Raw genomic sequence first — 14,751 nt, 5'->3', positions numbered from 1 at the left:
AATTTCGAAAAATCCCTTCTTATCGAACCTCTACACCCTAGAATCAACCTGTATGCCAAAATTGAGCTTTTTACGTTGAGTGATTTGAGCAGGATCGTGATTAATCAGTGAGTCAGTCACTTCAGGATTTTATATATTAGTAGAGATTTGTGTTGCTGAAATAGTATATATTTTAAATTTCGTATAACGTTCTGAAATTTACTTTTGTTAGAAAAAATACTTGATGAGAGGTAAGATAAAACGTGGTGAAATATAAAACTGACGAGTGGAAGCCATTAATTTTGTAGTTAACTTTTTCTATCCAGCACACGCACTGTAATATGTGTCTCACATGACATAGATCTTATAATTACAGAGTAAAGTAGTTTGCAACTATGCTAGGCTCAAAATATACGTGTAAAATTTTATTTTTATTTTAAAAAATTAAGTTTGAAAGAAAAAAATAAAGTTGAGTTAAAGTGAAACTTTCTTACGACCTTTGGAAACGGCTGTGAGACATCTTGTGAGACGGCCGTGGCGCTCGTGACACCCGTGACGCACAAGCTGGAGAAAGCAAAAGTGATAGCGGCAGTGTTGCCACAGCTACCTCATTCGGGCTAGCTCTATACTCCTTTGTAAAACAATTTAACCCCGCTATCTCGTGGAAATCTTCCCCGATGAAAAATCAGCTTGTGGCAACACTGGGTAACGATCAGTGCCATACGCGGCTAAGAAAATCATTATAATAAACTTGATACTGTACAGGGTTCGGTTTTTATATGATTCAAAATAAAAAATATATAAATTGTAAAATTAGCAATTTTTTAATGGCCATAATGCGTTCTTTCAGAATCATCGAACAACTAAATCATTTCCATAGATCCAGTGACGTACCGCGACTTTGAATTTTGAGACCAAAAACTGACAAATAATTTGTCAAAAAAATCATATTACAGCTATATGTTTTATTTTGCATAAAAATGTTAACTAATAAGTTGGAATAATTATATTTCTTCCCTAACTAAGTGGTTTTATCGCTAAATTTATCTAAAGCTAAGTACAACACAAATCTTAAATACGTGGACCTTTATAACAACAAATATATCATAAAAGACTATTTTTGTAGCATTCTGAACGAGGGTTCAAGTTAAACTTTTTAGAAAATAATTTAAAGGAAAAATGAACCTGCTCGCAGATGCTTGTTCCGAGTAAAATCCTAGAGCTTTATGATTTGCTTTTATAAACTCTGGCACATGATGCAGAGTTGCATGAATCTTTGGAGTTATCTTAATACCTAAGTTGAGTATTTCCAATCTAAATTGTTCGATGTCATGTTCAAAATGTTTGTTTAGTGCTTGACCACGACAACTCGAAACTACTTGATTGAATGCAGAAAACACTGCAATATATTTATTCCTAAAAAAAAGATGTTTAGGTTTTTGCTTCTAAAAACTTTCAATAGGTTCTTTAACGGGCGATATCGTCTTCAAAATATCCACTTTCTTTAAAAGTTGTCTGGCGTTATTTCCGTTACATTTTCCATAATGATCTAGTTTCAATCCCGCTTTTTTTATCCATTCTGTTGCAACATTGGTATTCTCCAATTCAAGACAATCAAATAGTTTTTGAACCACACCTAACAAAAGGTGAAGCTCAGGAGGGGGAATATACTTTAAAACAGGTGTTTCTTCGTTGCCAATGATTAAAGGTATGTTTCTACAGTTTTCTAAAAAATAATTGCCCTTTTTTATATGGTTTATTGAACAACAGTTTAAAAAATACAAAAAAAAAATATTTCAAACAAAAACGCTTACTAAAATCTTTGGCTTTTGTTATATTTCCTCCAGATTGTTGCCATAAATTTGTATTTTCTGTAATACTTTTTATAGTTCTGAATGATCCTTTAATTTCCCATTTCCTTTATACATTTACATCACACCATGGGCAAGTGTGAGTGGATGAATTTGACTGAAGACCAAGGAGAATCATAATAAGCTTCCAGTCAGCGGCAAAAGTATTGGAACAAATTCCACATATGGACTGCAGATCTAACGTCTCAAAGAGGCCTTTAATGTTAGCGTAAGATTCAGACAACTTTGGTCCTAAGCCAATTATGAATAGTTTATTAATTCCAGCACTTTTATATTTCTTGAAATATTCGAGATCATTTTCAGGGAGCACATTCAGACAAACTTTAAGTGATCCACCGCCACTATCAATGCCAATTTTTAGATGAAAATCTTCAGGTAATTCTCTAATTTCCAAAATATATGATAGAAGACCAGATAAATCTGAGCGGTATACAAAAATTAATATTAACTGAATTAACATTTTTCCTTTAAATTATTTTCTAAAACGTTTAACTTGAATTCTAGTTCAGAATGCTACCAAAATAGTCTTTTACAATGTATTTGTTGTTATAATAGACCACGTATTTAAGATTTGTGTTGTACTTAGCTTTAGTTAAATTTAGCGATAAAACCACTTAGTTAGGGAAGAATTATAATTATTCTAACTTATTAGTTTACATTTTTATGCAAAATAAAACATTTAGCTGTAATATGATTTTTTTGACAAATTATTGTTTCAGTTTTTCAAAATTTAAAGTCACGGTAAGTCACTGGATCTATGAAAATGATTTAGTTGTTCGATGATTTTGAAAGAACGCATTATGGCCATTAAAAAACTACTATATATATATATATATATATATATATATATATATATATATATATATATATATATATATATATATATATATATATATATAATATATATAAAAACGGGATTTGGTTTAAGTATTTAATACTCATTTCCAACTACAGCCTATTGCTGCCTTCCCGTTACCCTACGCCACACATCTCGATTTAGAGCGTCATCAGCTTCTAGGTTACGAGCTTCCATTGCTTCCGTAACCGTTCCGTTCCAGGATTTTCTAGGTCTACCTCAAATCTTCTCTTTCTTCTGCCCTGGGGAGCCCATTGAAAAACTCTTTTTGGCCACCTGTTCTCCGGCATACGCAGAACATGTCCAAACCATTTTAAGCTGGATTTTTCGATTCGATCCAGTACTGTCTCCTCCGATGCATTCATGATACGCCAGACCTCGATGTTTGTCTTTTTTTCCATCCTAGATATACCTGCAGTTCTTCTAAGGTAGTCCATTTCAACAACTTGGATTTTGCGCTTCGCGTCTGCACTCAGAGTCCACAGCTCTGAACCATAGCAAAGAACTGACTCCACCAATGTTCTTCCAAGTCTCTTTTTAGTTGTTGCAGATAAGTTTCGGTCCCACCAGAGGCTGTTAAGACATCCAATAACTTGTTTGCTCTTCTGAATTCGGGTTTGTATTTCTTCTTTGCCCAAACCCTCGTTGTTGATAGTAGCACCCAGGTATTTAAATTTGTCTACTTGTTGAATCTGGACGTTATCATTAATGAAGACTTCAAAACAAGTGTTGGAATTGACAGCTAAGTATTCGGTCTTCTTTAGACTAACCTGAAGTCCCCATTTGTTGTATACTTGATAAAGCCTCTTAGTCATGAACTCTAGATCGTATGAGTCCTGCGCAATCACGACCTGATCGTCTGCAAAGCTCAGGGTAAATAGTGTGTTGTCCCCAATGGGTATTCCCATACCTTGATATTTCGTCTTCCATTCCCTAAGGGCTAATTCGACGTAAGCGTTGAAGATCAGAGGAGATAAGCTGCATCCTTGTCGCAACCCTTTTGTGGTGTTAATTGGATTAGATAGCCTGTGTCCTATCTTAACGTACGATTCATTTTCTTTATATAGCTCTTTTATTATCTTAAGCAAAGGTCTATCTACTTCTAAGATATTCAATACTTCCCATATCTTGCTGCGGGGAATAGAGTCGTACGCTTTCTCCAAATCAATAAATGCTAGGTGGACTTCTTGATCTACTGCTATCTTTTTTTCCATCACCTGCTGCATCACCTGCTTTCCATCATCACAGCAGGTGATGGAAAAATTACTAATTTTACAATTAATATATTTTTTATTTTGAATTATATAAAAACCGAACAGTGCACACACTTATTTTTTTATCAACCATTTTCAAGTTTTCCTCAATCGCATTTTTAGAGATATGAATCTTGTTTATCTTATAGCCTCTGTTACAGCAATTTTGACAGAAGTTTTTATCTGTGCTGGAACGTACATGTCAGCCAATTGCCTATCTCTATTCAGTTGTTTCAAACCAAATAGCACGAGAGATATAACGTCAAACTCCACGGCTACATGTACGCCATTGTTTTATTATCTTGCAAATTCTTTTCGTGTTTTCAATCAGATTTTCCACTGGATTTTTGCTCTATTTTTCGCGGGAGATCTATGGCTCTAGCATTATCGTACCGTGCTCAGCTATATATGTCGCTTGTGTGATTTGTATAGAACATCAATCTTGAAGCGGGTTGATTTTTATGCTATAAACGTCGGTACAATTTAAAAAATATAGTGTTTTTTATAAATTTTGCTTTTGTTTCCGAGGATTATAAATATGTTTTTATGTTGGCGTTTTGTAAATACATTCCTTAGTGTATTGTTGTGTGTGCTTAAGAAATTGTGTGTGCTCTATGTGTACAGGGTGGGTCAAATTCGACGCTTTTAAATGGAAACCATGCCATAGACACTCAATGGTAATTTTATAGAACTACAAATTTAGTTTCTTCCGCATCGCTAGACGGCGCAAAAGACATTAAAGTACAGGTTTCTAATTTATATATGAAAATGGCATGACAGTCTCTATGTTAACTGTCTATGGTCTAGTTTTGTCTAGTTGACAAAATGTTGGTGATCCTTCAAGTTATTTTTAAATAATTATTTAAATAATTATTAATTCAAATATTCCTGATTTGTCGGAAAGTTTAGTGATTTCAGTGATTTGTGTTTATAGTTTGTGTTTTTATTAGTTTGTGCATTCTGATATTTACAGTCGATCATCGTTTTCGTGTTAGATACTAAACTTTTTTATTATAAAGTCATTTTGACATTTTAGAAGTGATAAATTTATGAGCCAAATAAAAAATAGTTTAATCATAAATAAGTAAGTACATAGTTGGTAATATACTGTACCTATTTTTAGTAACTGTTTAATTAATAGTCTATAATATTTTTACTATATTATAATTTAGTTGCTAAATCAAAAAAAATAGGCGCTATGTGATCTATTGTTGGTGTTTAAAATGTATGTTTTCATAATTTTAATTTTGTTTTAGTTATGTTACACTTCTAATGATCTAATAAAACATAAAATGGCAGTAAAAAAGTCTATATTTATTATGTTATATTTTACAAGGAATAATTTTGCGCTCGAATAACGTTACCGTTTTAATGAGCGTTAATAAGTAACGGAACGCTAAAATTATGTTATGCCAAAACTCTCCATTAGTTTCTTCCGGATCACCAGGTGGCTCTAAATGACGGATCCATTTGTTTTATATCAGTGTCCAATCTATCTCTAGTACGTGACATTAGTCTATGACGGAAACACCCTTTTCTATAGGAGATAGACAAAAACTAATATCGGTGTCTGGAGCTAAATTTTTGTCAAAAACATGATGGTGAAAACCGCATATCGATATCTGTTACCGTTTCGGAGTTACGGGGTGTTTTTCAAAAATATGCATTTTTAACAAATCGCTGTAACTTTTTTGCTATGGAAAATTTTGTATTTTTATGAAAACATTTCCACAGCACCTTTTCACTTAGAATTTAATGGTTTAAGTATAATTTTTTTAAAATTAATAATTTAAGAATTATCAACAGAAAATTTGATTTTTTATATTGGACACCCTGTATATTTTTAATTTATTGAAAATCATTTAAAATTATCTTTCCAAAAATATACACACTTGATATTTTGCTCGATTCCTCTTCGAGATATAGAGTATATAAAAATTCGCCCGCTTTAAATAAGTAGGCTTTGAACGGTACCGATTGCAATGCAAAAAAATTCTAACTGTGGCTCAATTAAAACGAAAATAATATATTTAACCAACATCAACACATTTAAACTATATCTAATAAGAATAAAAATAAATAGCAAACTAAAACATGAGATCAACCGTCTACTATTATGGACAGACGGGGCAGTTTTTGAACATTTCTCGCGGAATTCATTAACACAGTGGAGGCGAAAAATACCTTCTCATAACTGCTAAGTATTTTTAATTCTTGTCTAGATTATACGGAAGAATAAGGAACCTTTACCCAAGCAGCATTTGGACGTCGGGACAACGTTGTGTCACGCGACCAAACGTCGGGGCGCAACGTCGGCACAACCTCGTTCCAACCCTAGTCTGCACTAGTTTGGAGAATCATTTTTGGGTCGAAACGACGTTGGATACCGACGTTGGCTAGAAGCCTAATTTAGTACAAACTGCAACGTTGTTTAAAATCCTAATTCACAGAAATACAAAACTAATATGGCGTCTAAGTCGCGTTTTATCCTAAATTGGGATAATTATAGTAAAAATATTATATTTATAATTTAGTTAGAGACATATGTCAGATGGCAGTGAAGGAAAACAAAACAAAAGTATTTAAGTGTGGAGGATGTTTGAAGATCATAATTATTGAAACACTTTAACCGACTCTGTAACTCGTTACCCAAGGTAAAAAGTTAAACGCAAACAACTTTATTGATAAATGTATTGTTTCTACTTTAAAAAATACTAATGGGCCTTGAAATTAAAGAAGTTTTAAAAATTTTCTTGAATTTTTTTTTTAGTAAAATGAGAATAATTTATTCGCATTCGAAAAAATTGTTTCCGCGTATTTTTTAGGGTCAAATATTTCAAGTTAATGTATTCAAAAAGCAGGAATTGCTATTTTAAGAACGAAACATTTTCTTATTTAACAACATGGCGGCTTTAACTTTGTTGTTTTGGAGATTAAGATGGAGTAGTTCGAGTAGTCGCATACTGGACTAATAAAGTCGCAGTTCGGCCTTAACAGGTAGTATACTAGTCGCAAGATTGCCTAATTTAGTCATTCTAGAGTCTAGCTTGTGCCGCCCTCTATAATCTAAATAAACGAGGAAGTGTCGGTAATATATGTCGATGTATATTTAAATTTAGTTTTATATGTACCTTTCTTATGTCCCATTTTAATTAAGTTTTTTTTTTATAAAAACAAAAACAGCACTGAACTGTCTGACTGAACAGAACAATGAATTGAAAATTTAAGATTTAAGGTTATGGTTCAATACAGTTGCAAAAAGGTAGTGACTCTACGTCCTACCAACGTAAGAATAAGGAAATCTAAACAACGTTGGAATTAGTAAAACAGACGACGTTTGCATAACGTTGGAATAGGTCCTGAAACTGACGTCGGAAAACTCTATATTATCCAACGTTGTAACTACGTTGTCCAAATCACCTAAAGATCACTTAAGCAAAAAAGGTTACAAGACAACGTTTATTCGACGTCGCAGAAGCTTCTACTTTGCTGTAGTACTAGTCCAACGTCGGCACAACGTTATAAAAACGTTTAAATTTATTTTAATACCCAAGGTAGGGAGCTAACTATTATTTGTAATTAATCCAACGTTGTGTTTAGTAAACATGTGGTCGCAAGTCGTGAAAATGCTACTTGGGTATTCTTCCGCAAATATATCCATAGGATTAGATCCATGGGGACTAAGTCAGGCGGCCTCGACGGCCAACGGCTGGGATCTTGGTTAGCTATTCAATTATTCTTGAAATTGGCTGCAAAAATTTGCTTCATAACTTCAGCGTTCAGAGGCGGTGCGTCGTATTGCTGGAAAAATATGTTTTCGAGTTCCATTAGGGGCATATCATCAATAAGGAGTCCAAAGCCTACTAGTTAAAAGTGGCGAACTTTTAAAAATTCTGTATTTCGAAGGGGATTATAACAAAATATCAAGTGTGCTATATTTTTGGAAAGGTAATTTTAAATTCTTTTCAGTTAATTAAAAATAGAAAGGGTGTCCCAAATAAAAAAATCAATTTTTTTGTTGATAACTCTTAAATTATTAATTTAAAAAAAATATACTTAAGCCATTAAATTCTACGTAAAAAGGTGCTTTGGAAATGTTTTCATAGAAATACAACATTTTCCATAACAAAAAAGTTACAGCGATTTGTTAAAAATGCACATTTTTGAAAAACACCCCGTAACTCCGAAACGGTAACAGATATTGATGTGCGGTTTTCACCATCATGTTTTTGATGAAAATTGAGCTCGAGACACCGATACTAGTTTTCGTCTATCTCCTATAGAAAAGGATGTTTCCATTTAAAAGCGTTGAATTTGACCCACCCTGTACATCTGTAATAGAATAATATCAAGCTTTGTAAAACTTTATCTTTTTGGTTTGTTATTCTAAGATGGAACCATTTCAGTTTACGAAGTTATCAGTTGACATAGGCAAACGAATTTTAAAAGGCCTAAGCAAATAATCTAATGATATTCAAGACACATAAACTCTCTAAAAGTACGCATATATCCTGAGAAACTAACTAAGCAAATTAATAATACAATCTTCTAAATAATTTAAAGTCACATAAACGAGGGTAAGGTAGAACAAACATTCATCCCTTATTATCAAGACTCTATTTGACAGAGTGGTACCAGTTGTGTGTACCCTAGGGATATCTCAAAATAAACAACGCAGAAAAAGCACATAGGCATGCTTAACGAAATAAGTAAAATTAAATCATCCCCTCGCTAGAGGTTTTAAATTGAAAATTAAAAGTCTTAAATATATGTTTTAAAATCAGAATCCAAATGTTCACGAGATGAATGTCTGAAAATGATAGAAATAGGATTATCTTTTTTCCGTTCCTAGAGTTAAATAGAAATAGACAAATGAATGAAGAAATGAAGATTTCATTTCTAGGCGGTTTCTTTTAAGGTAATCCTATGATTCGGTATCATTTGTATCAGTTAAGGTAGATTATGAATGTTATTCAGCAAATGGGTAAAAGAGTAAGATTTACACGGAAGGGTTTAAAAATTACATTTAATTAATAAATAGGACATGCTGATGCCCTCTCGGGATAAGAACCAGAAACTAAAGCGAAAGAAGTCTAGGGATCTTTCGGGGAAGGAACCCTTCGGCCAATTAAAAAGGTGCAAAATATGCATTTGGATGGGTATTCGAAGGTTCCTCAAACAGGGGCGTGCCGAAGATGTAGTAACGCCTTTCCGAGATAGTACCAGCATCAGTATTTTCATCTTCAAAATTAGTTCGGTACTGACTTTTAAATTAGACGGTCGAATTTACTCCGTGTAGATCTTATTATATCTTAGATATATATTATCCAGTGGTCTTTTTAATTGTTTTAGTAAGTTCTCTATCTAAAGATTTTCTCAAATAAATTCTCAAGTTCGGAAATTCTAAACTATTCATGCTTAAAGTATTTTAATTGTTGTTTTTGGATTTTCTCTAATATTTTTCTTTATTAATGATTTAAGACTTTCTGTTTGTTTAAAGGCTTTAGTAAATTTTAGATGTCATTGCATAAGTGATTATTTTGCAATTGTTCTTTTATTAAATTCTAATTTAAATTTAATTGTTCAGTGAATATTTTTTTAATATATTAATTTTTCTGCCAACGATAATTCTAAGAGAGATTTGAAAGTGTATGCTAATTGTAGATAATTTAAATTGGACTAATAAGAAGAATATTTTGTATTTTTTTAACTTTATTATCTCTGAGTTTTAATTTCAATTCTCTAATTGTCATTAATTATTTTTGATTCAATTTATTTCTTTTCATTAATTATAAATGTTTTGTTGTTAAATCTTTTTCTTTATTTTTTATTTATTTATTTCTTTATATTAAATATAGTTAGGTGTTGTGAAAAATCGGCATTTTATTTCTTTATTTCACCTAATCACTAAAATATTAAGTTATTTAAAAGAACACTGTGATAACCGGTCGAGTGGTTCAATCTTAAGAATGAGTCCATTAGAGATCGAAGGGGTAGATCTACAAGGGGATCAACGAAGTCTTCGACAGGTTCTTGTTGTTGATGTATTGCTGATGGAGGTTGACGTAATAAGGTAAGTGGCAATAGAGTTTATAGTAACTGAATTTAGAAAGAGCCCTTACCATAAAAGTGCGATGCCTTAATTTCGATCTTTAGCTGGTTATATTTTGTTTTTATATGTAAACGACAAACTATATTTACGCTCTGAAAAGTCGGTGTTCTCATTATCCAAGTTCTGCCTACCGCTCAATAAATTATTTTAATTATAATTATATAAAGGCCACACTACCATGTTAACGGACAAATCTGGAAAGTTTTGTCACACATCTTACTGAAGATAGAAGAAAGAACAAAATCTATTTTTTCCGGTTTTTTTATTGGTAGTGCCCGTGACTCTTGTTAATGTCGAAAGAGCTTAAATTTCTTATTAATATTTATAAGCATTTTATGTTTTATGCTAAACTTTTATGACCTCCTTTCCGTATTTTACTGGCTCGTTATTTACGTCCTCTCCAGATTTCTCCATTTCCATATGTACGTATAATCGATTTTTAAAAATGTTGTAACGAAGCTTTTACTCATTTCCTCCGTTTTATTACCAGTTAGCATCAACAATAGAACTTTAGCGTCGACAAGTAAAATGCAACATACTTTACTAACTTGATTATGACAAAAACTTTCGTTAATGTCGCCAGTAAAACTTACAACGGACGAATATTAAACGTTGTAATTTGTGATTCATTGTGCTGTTTTCCTGGATATTATGGAAGGAAGTGTTTATACAGTGTGTAAACGTAAAGTTTGATCAAATATTTTGTTAGAGTTCGAAAAAAAGTACTCAGTCAGTATTTGAAATAAAGGGTGTTCCTTAATGACATGTTAATATTTAACGGGTCGATTCTTGATCCTATTCTAAGAGATACAAGGTGGTAAAATTTTCTAAAAAAACTTTTTTTCACAATAACTCTGATTTTATTACAGATATCTTTATGAAAATTAGTGTCATTCACTTCCTGTTTTACCGGTAACTACTACAACTTTTGGTTTTTAACTACTAGTATTTTCCGATATTTTTTTACCTTATTTATTAAAAAATTACATTTTGAATAGAGTGACTGATTGTCATATGTCAACTTCTGACATTTTCAATTAAAAAAATAGCCGTTTCTCTCACTTTTTTTGGTATTGAGCATACTGAATTGATTCCACATTCCTCATTTTTAGGAACATTTTGGTATACTCTACGCATAAATCTAGGCAATCAAAAGTATGTAAAACTAAAGCTTTGTCGTATAAAAACCCGTTGCAGCCTTTTGTACTTAACAACACCACCATTGACGTCGTCAAATCTGTAAAGTTCTTGGGGCTTGTTGTGGACAATTCTCTGACATGGGACATACATATCGAAGCTTTGTCGAAAAAATTGAGCTCTGCCTGTTTTGCATTAAGGTCTGTTTCTAAGGAGCTTAACTTGTCAGTGGCTAGAACTGTTTATTATGCACTTTTTGAGTCGCACCTCAGGTATGCCCTTCCATTCTGGGGTACGTGTTGTGCGGCTCAATTTGACCGCATTTTCAAGCTCCAGAAGAGAGCTGTTCGATATTCACTGGGACTAAACAGCAGAACTCATTGCTGGGGCTTTTTTAGAGAATTAAAAATATTGACTCTTCCTTCCTTATTTATATTTGAATCCGTTTGCCTAATACGTAAACATGTATCAGCTTCTCAAGAAAGGCCATCTCACACTTATCCACTCAGGAACGCGGAGCAAGATCTTTATCTACCTACCCCACGCTCAGAGTTAGTTAAAAGTTCAATATTATACAACTCGAAAAAAATGCCATTTGAAATCAAATCCATAACATCATTTTTTTATTTCGCAAAGCATTGAACTCTTATTTACTAGACAAGGCTTTCTACGCCGTAAATGAATTATATTTTGAAAATCAAATTTGATCTTGATGTTTGCTATTGCTATATTTACTAATGACATCGAAATGAATTTATTTAGAGGTCATTGATATTTTACTATAAACTAGCTAAATATTTTTGAATATTATTTTTATTTTTTTGTTCTTTGACATTATAAACATTTATAAATGTTTATTTTAACAATAAGACTGACGATATTATTTGTATAATGTTTTGTATTATCTTTTGTTTGTTTGTTCGTGTACCTTGTTTTTTTTACTTTGTTTGTTAGTTTACCTTTGTCTACAAATTGAAAAATTTTTTGACAATAAAGGCATTTATTTATTTATTTTATTTATTTATTTATTTAATCATTCTCATTGTTATTTCTCGGTGACGAGTATTTGACACGCATCAGAAGATGGTTACGCAAAGCGTTTCCTTTCGTGAGCTTTTCTGTGCTGAAAGGCCCGATAAGTGATGTTGTATCTCTTCCGTACTCCGGACATTCAAAAATCTAGTTCCTTTCTTTCCTCTTTACTTTTTAATTGTCGCTGTTAACTGAGTTTACAATTCTTCTCCATTCCGTTTTATAGCTGCTTCTTCACACTCATTCTTGTCATAGGTACTTGTTAATCCCCTTTAAGTTTTTTTAGAAAATATCCTTGTACTTTTTGAGTTGTCCACCTGGTTTCCTTTTACCGTTTACATTATAGCGTTTTTTAAACCACTACTACTGCGAACGGCAGCTTTTCATCGGAGAGCAGCCGTGGATAAGGTATTTCACTGAAAAAAAAACTAATTAATAACAATAAACAAAAGTATATAGATATTGGGCGCCAGGCATGTACAGGGTGAGTCAACGATTGATATACACGAAATGTGAGTCAACGATTGATATGACAACGAAAGTCCATTATCTCATTTGTTTCTAGGTTTACAAAAAAAAATTAATATAAGAGTTATAGGGATGGTTAAGATACACATTTTAAAATTATTATAGAGTATACAAGGTGCTTCAAAAAAGTGTGGCGGCTATAACATGTTTTTTTAAATGCAACACCCTATTTTTTATTTTATTTTTAGATTCTGCGTAAAATTCTATAACTTTTTTATATATAATATTATATACCTAAAATGATTAGTTTTTGTAATATTTCAATTTATTTAAAGAAATGTTAAATTGCAGTGTGGTAAAAAATTGTCAGTGGTGCCATTGTTTCTGAAGATGGAGTACCAAAATTTGGTAGGAGAGTTTTATAAAGATGAAAAAAAAGATATATGTAAAGATATTTTAGTTAAATGATACAGGGTGTTCAAAATATATTTATGAATTTCAACTACTTAAAATTAAAAAATCTCAAATTTTTTAAATGGGACACCTTATATATTATCATTTTTTCTGATAGATTTGACAAAATTCTTCAACTTTTATTAAGTATGTCATATCCCTATTTTAAATAGTTTGCAATTTATTCCCATTTTTTTCTATTTTTACCCATATTTTTAATACAATTACCCTATAAAATCATAGTTGCCATGACAAAACAAAACTATTTATTACTTACCTTTAACAAGTAGCTTCATAATTAGTTACAATTGCTGGTATTAGTTAAAATTAATTAACTTTACTCAAATAAACTAAATCGCAGTAGTGAATTTCTTGGTGTATTTCTATATTATGAACGATGACACTTGGGATTTTTTGTCGGGGCGAATAGCCACAGATTAGGGTAATATTAGATTACCTAATTGCTAAAGACTACTGATATATGAATTTTCTTCGACATACAGTATAGTTTTTTTCTCGTAGTAATTTTGGTTTATAATTCATTTGGTAAAGCCTATATTACTACTGCCGCAAAACCGTCCCATTACACACTGAAGATGTTTTCTAGATAATATACATCTATCCTTATAGTAGTTAGCAAAGTACTATATAATATATAGTACTGAACCAAAAAATGTGGTTTTCTAAGCTTGTCCGCGTATATCAATCACATTGACTAATTCATTTCAAGAAAATCTGTTATCTCTACCATTTATACTTATTACAACAAATTAAACTAAAATTCAAATTTTGTTCTTAACTTGCTTAACAGACATGAAATTGTCATAATTATTACTTTTTGTCATGGCAACTATGATGTTATAGCGCAATTGTATTAAAAATATGGGTAAAAATAGAAAGAATTGGAATTAATCGCAAACTAATAAAAATAAGTATATGACATTCTAAACAAAAGTTGAAGAGTTTGGTAAAATCTATCAGAAAAAATTATAATAGATAGGGTGTACCATTTAAAAAAATTGAAATTCCTTAATTTTAATTAGTTGAAATTCCTAAATATATTTTGAACACCCTGTAACATCTAACTAAAATATCTTTACATAGGTCTTTTTCTACATCTCTATAAAATTCTCCTACCAAATTTTAGTTGTCCAACTTCAGAATCAATGCCATCATTGACAATTTTTTAACCCACTGCAATCTAACATTTGTTTAAACAAATTTAAATATAACAAAAACTATTAATTTTAGGTATATAACATTATATATAAAAAAGTAATGGAATTTTACGCAGAATCTAAAAATAAAATAAAAAATAGGATGTTGCATTTAAAAAAACATATGTTATATTCGCCACACTTTTTTGAACAAAAAGCTAGCCTTTTCAAATAATGATACATTTGAGACATGGTGGTACCATTTGATTTTCAACAGTTGTCTATGGTGTCTCTGTTACAACTTGTTTAATTTGGTTTCACCAGGTTTCGCTTCCATATATGTGAGATAATGAGATAATTTGAGTCTGGGATAATAAGAGTAGGTAAACAGAAGATAGATATGTCTTCTAAAAAGATATGTATTGAAAAAACG

This window comes from Sitophilus oryzae, unplaced genomic scaffold (genome assembly GCF_002938485.1).
Source record: "Sitophilus oryzae breed Bouriz unplaced genomic scaffold, Soryzae_2.0 scaffold_402_pilon_pilon, whole genome shotgun sequence".
NCBI classification, from domain to species: domain Eukaryota; kingdom Metazoa; phylum Arthropoda; class Insecta; order Coleoptera; family Curculionidae; genus Sitophilus; species Sitophilus oryzae.
Note: the sequence above shows the minus strand (reverse complement) of the source record.